The sequence below is a fragment of the Leucopleurus acutus genome (genome assembly GCF_964270905.1).
Source record: "Leucopleurus acutus genome assembly, chromosome: 10".
In the NCBI taxonomy this organism is placed as follows: Eukaryota; Metazoa; Chordata; class Mammalia; order Artiodactyla; family Delphinidae; genus Leucopleurus; species Leucopleurus acutus.
The window spans coordinates 83,132,621-83,142,768 of record NC_139153.1 but is presented as its reverse complement, the minus strand read 5'-3'; the positions used below and the strand labels follow the sequence as shown (position 1 = coordinate 83,142,768).

General features: G+C 41.5%; 1 long non-coding RNA gene across 1 annotated transcript; it reads left to right on the top strand.

Annotated features, from left to right (window-relative positions):
- Window positions 1–2,835: 2,835 nt before the first annotated feature.
- On the top strand, window positions 2,836–4,306 carry LOC309967321. Its single transcript, XR_014326505.1, has 2 exons — window positions 2,836–2,926; window positions 4,054–4,306. It is a non-coding gene; the product is annotated as an uncharacterized lncRNA (long non-coding RNA).
- The last annotated feature ends 5,842 nt before the right edge of the window (window positions 4,307–10,148 follow it).

Genomic DNA, 10,148 nt, shown 5'->3' with positions numbered 1-10,148 from the left:
AGGAGTTGGTTGAGATTAGCATAACACTTTGTAAAGAGAGTTACGAATGAAGATGAGACGGAAGAAATCGGGAAGTTATTTCCTGGAAGTTTGCCTTGGCTGGTTGTGGGCGAGTTTCTGAATTCCCGAAAGCGGCTGGAATTGTGAAACCCACTCTCTCCGGCGGGTTTTCTAGTTTCACTGATCCAGCTGGGAGAAGGGGGATCGGCCTAGAAATACTGACACGGTAACTTAATCTTGGATCAAGGCGGTCTCCGGACTGCCTGATCTCCCCAGCGCCTCCACCTGTTTTCCGCTATGAATTTACAATCTGTCTGGGGTTTTCTAAGAGAGGAAATAGGGGAAGGCCATATTATTAACGGAAAACTGCTGTCAAAAAACTAAGAAACAGGCAAACGATGTATTCAGCATCTCTGAATGCGCACCTGAGAAATTTACTGACAGCTACTTGAGAAAAAGCAGATTCTGTTATCCTTCTGACTTTTGACAAGGTTTGATGCCTTTGTGCTAATTCGCTCCTGTCTGACAGCATTGGGGCACGAATCTTTGTTACTTAGTTTGTCTAAATAGCAGCCACCGAAGTATTGCTTATTATTTCCTTCTCATTTCTTATAAAAGTTCAATGCACATATGAATTCTCCACAAGCTTCCAAACAAAGATCATGGTGACCCTGATCTTACTCTACCAACAGATGGGGACACGATGTTTTTATGATCATGTTAAATGAAGCAGTAATACTCTTTTTCTAACTAATTGCACATTCCCTGCTCTCCCCCAACCCCCATATATAAATTCAAAAATTCCAAAACCTCTTTGAGATGGGACACTCCCTTGTCATCTTGCCAATACTCTCCTTGAGTTAATACACTTTGACACCTATGTAAGATCAATTTGTCTAAGAAATTTTGTTTTGCCATAAGTATAAAAGTAGTATAGTTTGTCAAATTTCTGTATATACTGAAGCTGTTCTGTTTCTTTCTGCTTAGTGTCACAGGAAATCAACCTTATAGGGCTGATGGCAATCACTCCTGAACAACATCCTCTTTTAATGATGTCATATTTTGTCTCCTCTATATGCAGCAAGAATCCTTTGCTTCATTTAGTTTTATATGTCTGTTTTTAGGGAGGAGTCTGGGTAGAACCCCTGAATGTGTTTAATCGTTTTCTAAATTTTAAAACTTTCCTACATAAACCTAATTGGATTAGAGACAAAGGATTCTTCTTCGAAAGTGATGTGACTTCTTTTTTTATTCTTCTATTATGAGCTATTATTTATTCTCCATGGGGGGGGGATCTCTAATCTGTATTTTAGCACAGTAGGTTCTGTGCTCATGATACTGCTACCTAATTACTTGTCAACTCAGAGAGAAAATGGCAAAAATATAACAAAACCAAAATCCACATAAGTACAAGAGGAAAGAGGGAGAACTTGAATGACTATAAGAAAAAGGGCAACAGTTGGGGGTCAGTAAATCAATCTTAAGGGCCAAGGTAGGTTTGCACTACACTAGTCCCTATGGAAGATGAAAAATGAGCAAGGCACGCTCCTATCTCTCAATTAACATCCCTAAACCCCAGTTTTCCCATCTGTAAAAAGGGAATAAAAAATCTACTGTATAGGGCTTCCCTGGTGGTGCAGTGGTTGAGAGTCCGCCTGCTCAGGCGGGGAACACGGGTTTGGGCCCCCATCTGGAAAAATCCCACACGTCGTGGAGCAGCTCGGCTCGTGAGCCATGGCCACTAAGCCTGCGTGTACAGAGCCTGTGCTCTGCAACGGGAGAGGCCACAACAGTGAGAGACACGTGTACCGCAGAAAAAAAAAAAATCTACCTCATAGATTTGTTATGGGGAGTAATGCGCAAAAGGTGCTCAGCCATACTATATCCTAATCCATGTGATTTTATTATTATTTTTTTATTTTTATTACATTTGTGGTGCTTAGGCTGAGTGGAGGAGACAGATATTGTGAACAAGTTTTCCATTGGGCAGAAAGAGTAATCTGCTAAGAAAAAAAAGTGTGGAAAATCACGGTGATGTGTGTGTGTGTGTGTGTGTGTGTGTGTGTGTGAGAGAGAGAGAGAGAGAGAGAGAGACAGAGACAGAGACAGAGACAGAGACAGAGACAGAGAGACAGAGAGAGGGAGAGAGATTCGGAGGCAGGGTGGAGAACTGATTTATTTGAAGTGGGCTTTGAAGAATGAGCAAGGTTTCTGTGAGGGAATGAGGAGGAGACCGGCATTCCAGGACAAGGGATCAGGGGAAGCAAAGCGAGGAATTGTGAAAGCTCCTGGATCGTTCAGGACTTTGAAATCCGAACTCTTTGAATTCTGAACTAAAATTTGGAAATTCTCTGCTGCTGATGGGATGGCATAGGTTTTCAATGTCAAGCTTTCTGGCCATACCCGGTGAAGCTAGAATTACACTTCTGTATATGTTCCGATGGCAATTGCTGACAAGTCCACCTCCTAAAGGTGCAGAGTTGCTTCCCAGACATTTTCTCAAGTCGGTCGGTCCTGAGGAACTAATTTTAAATGCTTTCCCATCAATTTAGTCTCTAAAGAGAAGGTCATCAGAGTTCCCTGTTCGACTTCCAGGAACCTGTGAGGGTGGTTCCAAATCTCACTCTGACGCCCGGCCTACCCAACTGTCGGACTGAAGCTGTGGGTTCCCCAAGACTGAACTAGAACCAGCGAGAGAGGCAGTCCTCCCCGCTTCCTAGAGAGTACACACTGAGCTGACAGTTGGATAGAGGGTACTAGAAAGTGCCTCTCCAGGGAACAGGAAGAGGGATATATTTGTATACCGTTTAGATTCTTTGTTCTGTGTGGCGTAGGCCTTTAGTCCTTGCAGGGATTGTCACCTGAGGAGCACGGTTGGGCTCATTATTTCTCGGAATGTTAGAATCATAGATCCGGAAACCGTCAGGTAGCGGCAGCTGACGGGGGCCTCACCACCATCACCCGAACCGGACCGTGGGGGCTTTGGGAGAAGCCCTCCTCTTCTTTTCATTCTCCTTCTCCTCTTTCTCCTTTCTTCCACTTTTCACCCCTGGCTCCTTCAGGAATCTGTGTCTTCCCTCCGGGAGCGGGCCTGTGGGGTGCGGAAGGGGTTGCAGGTGCAATCCCGACCCCAGCCGCCCTCCACCCAAACTTTTCCTTGTTAGGCTTCTCGCCAGGCTTGTCTCACTCCAGCCCCCGCATTCCTCCGCGTATTCGTAAATTCCTCCAAGCAGGCCTTTCCAGAACTAAGTTAGCTCCTTCAGCCAAGTGCGAACCCAGCCCTCCTTCATTCACAACACTGAGTTGTAATGACTAGATGAATGTTTGCCTTCCCTGGTAGCTCTGAGGGTGAGGACAGCAATGGTCAGGTGTTTCTGCTGAATATCCAGTGCACAGCTTAGTGCCCAGGTACCCAGTAGGCACTTGGTCAATACTTGTTGAATGAATGAGTGGACTCCTGATGCCCACTCCTTGATATAGTCACTTTATCTCAATTTATTTCTTCATTTTTCTGTTTCCCCCCTCTTGGTTTATCATGTAGGAATGTGAGCACTAGAAAGAGAAAATTGGTCTCTGAATTGATGCCTTCGATGGATCAAGATGACGCGGATGAAGCATTGAACCAGTTAGCACCTAGCGGGAGGGTACCATTCTGTGTCTCTGAGGGTTAAAGTTGTCACAAAGTGGTCAGTTTCCATCAAACTCTGTCCATCTTGCCCTCAGAGATCCAGAACTGGTGGGAGTACATAGTCTTATAGTGGGGAGGAGACTGCTGTTGTGAGGAACTGAGAGAGAGAACCAGGGAGAGGGCTCAGAATAACACAGCGGGTGAGAAAAGAGGCTCCTAGCTTGGGATATATGGAGAAACTGGGGAAAGTGAGGCTTTAGCAAGCGTAGGGGTAACTATGTTGCTTTTACTCTCTTGAGAATCCTTTTTCTTAGTGATTTTCCTAAGGTAATCTCCTTAGGAAATAACACTGGTAATTGCTAAAGTATTGCAGCTAAGGATAATGAGATACTACTAAATCAATTTTTTACTTTTTATTTTCTTAGAAAGAGAAGGCCATTGAAGACAAAGCAGAGAGAGAGAGATTCGTAGATGCCAACTTTGAAGATTGGAGAGATGTGGCCACAAACCAAGGAATGCCAGCAGCCACCTGAATTTGAAAGAGTCAAGGAAACAGATTTTCCCCTAGAGTCTCCAGAGGAAGGTTGGCTCTGAGGACACCTTGATTTGGGAGGTGATACAGATTGGACTTCTGGCCTCCAGAATTGTGAGAGAATAAATTTCTGTTGTTTTAAGTCACACAGTTTGTGCTAATTTGTTACAGTAGGCACAGGAAATGAACACCCATGCACTACGCAATAAACTCCATATGAGCAACTCTAGTATAGGAATTTGTAAGAAAGCCTAGTTTTCATTGGAATAGTGGATAAATACACTATCAGCATTGACTTTCTTGGAGATGAATGCCAAAACAAACAAACTCCAGAGTTAGCTAACTTTTTCTATCGAGATATTATTTTTGGCATAATCTGCACAATGTGTTCTTGTTTTATGACACCCTTGTCTGAGCCAAAACTTTTAGGTCAGGGAGACCCACGCCCCACCGTCTGCCCTAAGACAGCAACTTTATCAATGTATTGCATTATGTTATGACGGCAACTATGTATATATATTTTGCCATTTCAAATGAGTTGGTTTAATTCCAGGTGGAACAGAATTCAGGGTAGAACAAAGACTTAAGAACACACTTTGGCAGGATTCTGGGCTGGGTTTATGCAGATTTCATAGCTAAGGCAGCAATGGCTGAGAAGAACGAAAGACAAGATGAGCCACTGTATGATTTTTTTTTTTTTTTACAAAAGTTTATTCTTAAATGTACAGTAGGTTCCAAGACAACGCTTCATTCTAGCTAAAGGTGGCAACAGATGTTATGGCAGGGAATCCAGATGTTTAAACAGGAATGGAATTAAGGATCATCATAGCCTCAGACACAAGGAACAGCTTACTTTCTGCCAGACTTGTTAATTCCACCTGTGGCCAGGGGGGGCCTCTCCCCACGGCCTTCGCTTTTAGCTCCTCGAGTTTCTTCTGCTCCTCCTCTTGTTTCTGCTTGAATGCCTTATTTTCCTCGTACACCTCCTTAGCTTGCTTCTTGGGCTGCTTCAGGGGCTTCTTCTTGTCACCTTCGCGGCCCGACCGCAACTATACTTTTTTTTTTTTTTTTTTAATACTTTTAAATGATTCGAATCTTGGCGTTTCAAAATGAACCGCCCAACGCCTTTGGTCCTGGGGGCCCTTCTGCAGAGACCGTGGTCCTCCTGAGGACTGTGCTCTCTGCGCCTTTCGTCGGGTTGCCTTCCTTTCCTAGAGTCCCCTCGGGAGGAGCCCAAACCACTCCCGGACTCACTCAGCTGTGTCGCGGCTCGGGCTGGACATGCCCATCCACGGCGGACCTGAAACCCACCCGGGCCCCGCGGCCCAAAGGGGCGGGAGTCTCAGATGCCCTGGTTTCCTCCCGCCCTACTCCCAGCTGTGGGGAAGCAGGGTGTCAGGGGTCAGGATGGGTGGTGGCTGAACACCAGGCAGAAGTTCTATGGAAGTATTAGTGGGAAGAACGCCAGAAAAGAGTCCCGGGTGGGAAACGTGTGTGGGAGTTGGAAGGGGAGGACTTTCACTCCTAGGGAAAATGTGGAAAGAAGAGCAAGCCGGAAGTGGTAGCGTGGCCGAGCGGTCTAAGGCGCTGGATTAAGGCTCCAGTCTCTTCGGGGGCGTGGGTTCGAATCCCACCGCTGCCAAGTGTGCATTTTTCTTTCTTAAATCTTCCTAGTGTTAGACGTCCTTTCTTCACGCCCAATGTGGACAGTTCTAACATACTACAAAGTCGGTCCCTATCTTCCCCTCTTTTGACTTCTGTTTACCCAGGGGCCATAGATAACTGCCCTAGAACAATGCTCAACCGAAAATAACCGCTCAAATAATCTATTTGTCTATTTGAGCAGCCAGTATATTCTAGGCCCTGCGGATGCAGCAATCAAGTAACACGAACAAAAAGTGCTTTTATGCATAGTCTTTATTGCAAACAAATGAATAGATGTCAGATTCCTGGGAAAGCCCCTGTAATTCAATGCAAATCCTGCCAGTGCCTCCGAAGGAGTAATTTATGTTCAAAATAATCACTGTTCTTCCTCCAGCCTCTCTGCAGCGCACTTTGTGTTTGGAACCCTAGTTATTCAGACGCGAGAAGAGGCTCTGGAAAGCGCCAGCACCTCGTCCCGCAGCTGCCGGACACATCGCACCAGCGCTAGGTGACTTCGCCCCTCTGGGCGGTTTCGAGTTCAGCTGCATCCAACACCTCTGTGGCTTGGGGTGGGCGCTCTCTTTGCTCTGAGCAGATCCTCGTGTCTCTTTCTCATCCTCCAGGACTTAGCTTGGAAATTGTTTCCGCCCTATCTCCCCCTCTCCCTCCTGCCAGCTCCAAGTTCCTTGCCTTCATGGAACTTACAGCGTAGTGGGGTTCATGTAATAGATAAGTTATTGCCCAAATATGGTTGAGTCTCTACCAAAAAAAAAAAGTTCTCTATGTGAGGACTTTGAATGAAGTTTCAGATTTAAGAGAATTTGTCAACCTAGTAGGTATCTCACAGCATATCATTGTGGTCAAAACTCCTTAATTACTGAGACTGGACAATTTTTCTGTGTTTGGTCATCATCGTTTTTCAGTTTTCTGTGAAATACTTCATGCTTTTTGCCTATTTTTGGGTTGTCTTTTGCTTATTGACTCATAGGAGTGTTTATATTAAGTTGAAACATGTTAAATTGCCACTATTCAACCTCTTTGGCAATTCATGGGATTCAACATAAAATATTTTAGATAATAATATGCCAAGTATATTTGTTCCAAGTATCTTTTTCATTTCATGAGAAAATTGTATTTTCACTTTCCTTATGGTGATTTTGAAAAAATAATTCTTCATTTTAATCTAGTTGAATTTATCAGAAAATTAAATTACTTTCCTTAAAATTAACCTTTTTTTGGTGTCTTGTTTGAGAAATATTTTCTTGACCTGAGGGCATACAAATATTTTCCAAAACTTACTTGTAAAAGACAAAATTTTACCTTTTACAGTCTTGGCTATTCTTGGCCAAGAATTACATATATTTTTTAATTAAACTTTTTATTTTATATTGGAGCATAGTTGATTAACAATCTTGTGGTGGTTTCTGGTGTACAGCAAAGTGATTCAGTTATACATTTTTCCATTTAGGTTGTTACATAATAATGAGCAGAGTTCCCTGTGCTACACAGTAGGTCCTTGTTGGTTATCCATTTTAAATATAGCAGTGTGTACATGTCAATCCCAAACTCCCTAACTATCCCTTTCCCCCACTCTTCCCGCCTTGGCCAAGAATTATATTGCATTTCAACATAAATTTTAGAATCAATTTGTCAATTACCATAAAAACCCACCCTTGGGATTTTTACTTAGGTTGCAATGAATGTATAGATCAATTTTGGGGAGAACTGACATCTTTATAACACTGAGTCTTCCAATCCATGAAGAAGTATAGTCTTAGACAAAAATAGCCAAGTCAGTCTTGAAAAATAATAACAAAGCAGTAGGACTTACCCTACAGATGTCAAGATACTTTAAGGCTATAGTAATTAAGCAGTTTTGCATTGGTGTAGGGCTAGACAATAGACCAATGGAACAAAGGCCAAGATGTCTAGACTCCACCCTCATCAACCCATCTTCAATATGATCATTGTCTTCCTATTGCTATGATCCTGACACCAGCTTTAAAAACTCTCCATTAACTCTCAATCCCATAGTAAGAAACCCTAAATTGAACTCCAGGAATCTTATGATATTTCCTGAACATTTAGAATGAACATTGTGAAAAGGCAATGAAGAAATTTCAGATATTTTACCTAGTGGCAAGAGAAGCTTTTGTCTTGAAATTTTTGAAGGACTACCTTGTGAGCAATGGGTTAATCTTACTCTGCAATTATCCCAGGGCATAGAACTACAGTCCATAGGTAGGAGCTAAGAAAGACACTTCTGTACATTTGTGGTTCTAATTCTGAAATCTGTATTTTATCACCCTTTTAAAAACTGAGTGAAATGGGCATTCTTTACTTCTTCTGTACAGGTAAAGTGAAAACAATCTCATGGTATCAATGTTCATGGTGAAATTTTTCTGTCTTTCCATTTAGAATTAATTAGGCTTAAAAAAGTGAGTTTTATCTGGTGATTTTTCTAAGAAATAACTAAATCAACAACTCTTGTTTTAGTAACTTCACAATTATAACTACAAGAATCTTAGGGTTTCAAGAAACACTAACATGTTTGATTATTCAACTATGCATCTGATCTTTGAATTCCTTCTACATTATGCCTGTCTACCAAACTTACAACTGTATAGCAGAGTCTATTCCACCTTAGGATCCCTTCTAAATGATTTTTTCCACAGGTAAAATATCTGAAACTCCTTCAATGTTTTTTTTCATGATGTTCATTTTAAGTGTCCAGGAAGTATCAAAAGATTCCTGGAGTTCAAGATAGTAATTTGGGATTTCTTACTGCAGGACTGAGAGTCAGTTGGGAGTTTTAAAAGCAGCTGTACACCTAAAACAACCAAAATATTGTAAATCAGCTATACTTCAATAAAAATAAATAAAATTTTTTAAAAAAGCAGGTGTCAAGATCATAGGAATATTTTAGGGAGACAATGGTCATGTTGAAGATGGACTGGTGAGGATGAAGTCTAAAAGTCTTCTATTTGGGCTCAGTACAGAGGCTTCTCAACTTTCACAGAGGAATGTCAGGCTTGCCACCCCTTCCAGTTAACTGGTGTCTGAAGAACATGACTCCCTGATCAATAACACAAAACATCAACACTCCAGGACTGTCCAGAATTTAAACTGGAATTGAAATCTTGCCAGATTCTGTTAAAAGACTGACTGAAGAAGTGACTTGAAAGGATGCACTGGAGGGTTCTCATGATGGGCTAAGGACTTTGAGTCCAAAATCCAAATGAACCTCATGGCCTGTGGGTAAAAAAACATCCTGAACATGTGTATACATTTTCCAAAAGCATATACATGCTGTTGTAATTAACAAAACCTCAGATTTTCTAGGAGAACATGACAACATTTTGCCATCGAGCATTAAAGTAAAACTACCTGTAGTGTGTGTATGCATGGGGGAGAGAGTGTCGGTAAAATTTATTGATCATCAAATAAGGGGTCCTTGCAGTCAAAAAAGATTGGAAAAGCACTGCCAATTCTCCAGACATATCCTAAACTCTGCCCTTAAGTCACGTTATATCATCCAAAGGCCACATATACAGAGTGTCATCCTCCACAGAGACAATTTTAGAGTTATATCCTAAATGTTTTCATCTTGGTTTTCTTCAAAAAAATATATAAGAAATGGCCATATAAAGGACGTGCTCTAATTTCCTGTGGAAACTGAACATAAGAAACAATGTTTAATCTGTCTTTTGTATAATAAGTCATGTAATTCCCTTTGGAATTTGTTACTATAAAATTGTGTATCTTGGACTCCTTGTCCATATTAGATAATGTGTAACCATTTCCCAAGATGTTTTCTGTGAAACAAGAGTCCATGAAGGTGCTCCTCCAAACAGAATTTTTTCGTCCATCACTTTGGGAAAGCAATGCTTCTTACAGTTCCTTTGTTTAAGACTCAGACAGGACATTAGCATAGTATAAACCCTGAGAAGTCTTTAAGGGAATAAATACCCCCACCTAGCCAGCATTTCTCAAACTTATTATTTTTTAAAAACATTAGCTTGTAAAACACTTTTGACAAATGCTGGGGAACCCATTGCTCATCTCTTTACCAGTCAGGGAACTTTGAACTAAATTTAATTCGCAATTATGGTCATTATGTTAATTAAGTTGACACACATTTGCATCCTCTTCTAGGATTTTCAATTTCTATTTTAACAGCCTTATTGCATGTGGGTATTTAATTTAATTCTGTCTGAAGTAAGGACCTGTAACATTTGCAAGAGAAAGGATAGATGTTAGACACTGAAAGACTTGAAAAGATAGATATAAATTTACTAATCTATTTGAAAGAGCATTTCATATATCATGCAAACAGATACAGCA